Below are 3377 nucleotides of genomic sequence, written 5' to 3' on the forward strand. Positions count from 1 at the left end.
TACCCTCCGACAAGAAAGATGCGTTCATCTGCACCGACCAACTCTACCCGGAAGCAGTTGCAGCAGCTGCCGCTAAGGCACCTGCTCCTGCTGACGCAGCCCCGGGGGAGAAGAAGACCAGCGAGACCCCTCACACCCACTCCGACAAGCGCACCTCTTCGGGGTGTTGTGCTTCCGTCGAGAACGTGCCAGAGAGCTCTGCCTACAAGAGTAAGAAGTCTAGAGCCACACCACCAGAGATCAAGAAGGTGCCCGTTAAGGAGGACGACACGGGGGGAGCTTTTACCATAAGCTCCACCCTCGACGGCAAATAGGAACGCGAGCTCGTCACCTTCCTACGGGCGAATGTCGATGTGTTTGCATGGCAAGCCTCCGACATCCCCGGCGTTCCCAGGGATGTGATTCAGCACCACCTTGCTGTCTATCCTCACACACGGCCCATCAAGCAGAAGGTCGGGAAGCAAGCTCTGGAGAGGCAGGAGTTCATCACAGAGGAAATCAGAAAACTAGAGGCGGCGGGCTTGGTGAGAGGGGTACTCCATCCGACGTTGTTGGCCAATCCGGTAGTGGTGCGCAAGGCAAATGGGAAGTAGAGGTTGTGTATTGACTACACAGACATCAATAAGGCCTGTCCAAAGGATCCCTTCCCATTACCGCACATCGACCAGATTCTTGACTCCACGGCTGGGTGTGACCTGTTATCATTCCTTGATGCCTACTCGGGATACCACCAGATCTTCATGACAAAAGAAGACAAGGAAAAGACAACATTCATCACCCCATGTGGTACGTATTGCTTTTTACGGATGCCTTTCGGGTTGAAGAGTGCTGGCTCAACCTTTGCAAGAGTAGTCCAAATTGGTTTTGAGCCCCAGCTACATAGAAATATGGAAGCTTATATGGATGACATAGTGGTCAAAACCAAGGACAAGGCAACACTTGTGTAAGATCTGGAGGGAACATTTGGGAACCTGCGCAAGATCAACCTCAAATTGAACCCTGAGAAGTGTGTCTTCGGTGTACCATCCGACAAGCTTCTCGGGTTCTTTATGTCCCAGCGCAAGATTGAAGCAAACCCAGATAAGATCAAGGCCATCGAGAAAATTGAGGCACCCAAACAGATCAAGGACGTGCTTCGTCTCACTGGCTGCGTTACTGCCATGATCCGGTTCATCTCCAAGTCCACGGATCGTGCCCTTCCTTTTTTCAAGATCTTGAAGAAGGCAGGGCCAGTGGAGTGGACTCCAGAGGCCGAGGCAGCGCTGCAGGATTTGAAGAGATACCTCTCCTCTACCCCAGTGTTGGTCGCCCAAACCACAAGAACAGTTGTTGCTTTATCTAGCGGCAACAAATTAGGTGGTTAGCACCGCACTAGTGGCGCAGAGAGAGGTCGACGAGAAGGTAGCGGTAGTGGCAGAGCCAACAGATGGCAAGCCGAAACCCTCTCCAGCAGGGCTCGATCCCGGCAAGATTGAGTCCCCGGCAGGGGCTAACGCCAGCGCGACAGGACCCACGTGACCGATTAAGAGGCACAGAAGAAGAAAATGGTGCAGCACCCAGTGTACTTCGTCAGCTCCCTCTTGCAGGGGGCTAGGTCGAGGTAGTCAGGTGTGCAAAGGTTCTCTTCGACCTCCTTATGACTTGGAGGAAGCTGCGCCATTACTTCCAAGCGCACGAGATCACGGTGGTCACCCGCCTCCCATTGCAACAAATACTTCACAACCCAGATGCAATGGGGAGGATCGTGGAATGGGCCCTGGAGCTGTCAAGTTTCAGTTTGAAGTTTGAAAGCACCTCGATGATTCAGAGCAGAGTCTTAGCGGAGTTTGTTGCGGAATGGACCTCGACGCCCGACGAAGAGGTACAGGAGACCACTCTCCCTGGCAAGGAAACGAGCCGCAACTGGATCACGTACTTTGATGGTGCCTTCTCGCTGCAAGGCGCCGGTGCTGGTGTGCTGCTTGTCGCACCCACCGGAGAGCACCTCAAGTATGTCATCCAGATGCACTTCCCCCGGGAGACGTCAACTAAGGGAGTCCTGGATTAGGGGGTGTCCGGATGGCCGGACTATGACCTTTGGCCGGACTCCCAGACTATGAAGATACAAGATTGAAGACTTCGTCCCGTGTCCGGATGGGACTTTCCTTGGCGTGGAAGGCAAGCTTGGCAAATACGGATATGTAGATCTCCTCCCATTCTAACCGATTCTGTGTAACCCTAGCCCTCTCCGGTGTCTATATAAACCGGAGGGTTTTAGTCCGTAGGACGAACAACAATCATACCATAGGCTAGCTTCTAGGGTTTAGCCTCTCTGATCTCGTGGTAGATCTACTCTTGTACTACCCATATCATCAATATTAATCAAGCAGGAGTAGGGTTTTACCTCCATCGAGAGGGCCCGAACCTGGGTAAAAACATCGTGTCCCTTGTCTCCTGTTACCATCCGCCTAGACGCACAGTTAGGGACCCCCTACCCGAGATCCACCGGTTTTGACACCGACATTGGTGCTTTCATTGAGAGTTCCTCTGTGTCGTCACCTTCAGGCCCGATGGCTTCTTCGATCATCAACAACGACGCGGTCTAGGGTGAGACTTTTCTCCCCGGACAGATCTTCGTATTCGGCGGCTTTGCACTGCGGACCAATTCTCTTGGGCATCTGGAGCAGATCGAAAGCTACGCCCCTGGCCATCAGGTCAGATTTGGAAGTTTTAACTACACGGCTGACATCCGCGGAGACTTGATCTCCGACGGATTCGAGCCATAGCCAAGCGCGCCGCACTGTCACGATGGGCACGATCTAGCTCTGCCGCCGGACAGTGCCCAGAGGGCCGCTCAGGTGTCCGCTCCGACACTTAGCTCGAAGCCGACTGCGCCGATCGAGGACGGGTGGCTGGATGCCGCCTCGGGGGCTGTAATCTCTATGGCGATCGAGCCGAACACTAGTCTTGTCCTTCGCGAAGCTCGTGACTCCAAGGTGCCGGACTCCTTTCCGGACTCCGAATCTTCCACACCCCTTCCGATCAAACCCAATTGGGCTCCGATCATGGAGTTCACCGCCGCGGACATCTTTCAGCACTCTCCCTTTGGCGACATCCTGAATTCACTAAAGTCTCTCTCTTTATCAGGAGAGCCCTGGCCGGACTATGGTCAGCAAGGTTGGGATGCGGACGACGAAGAAATTCGAAACCCACCCACCACCCACTTCGTAGCCACTATCGAAGATTTAACTGACACTTCGACTCCGAAGACATCGACGGTATGGACGCCGATGAAGGAGACGACCAAGAGCCAGCGCCTATAGGGCACTAGACAACCACCTCATCCCATGATGTATACATGGTGGACACACCTAAAAGAAACGACGACGAGGATCAAA

The sequence above is a fragment of the Triticum dicoccoides genome, chromosome 7B (assembly GCF_002162155.2).
Source record: "Triticum dicoccoides isolate Atlit2015 ecotype Zavitan chromosome 7B, WEW_v2.0, whole genome shotgun sequence".
Classification (NCBI taxonomy): Eukaryota; Viridiplantae; Streptophyta; class Magnoliopsida; order Poales; family Poaceae; genus Triticum; species Triticum dicoccoides.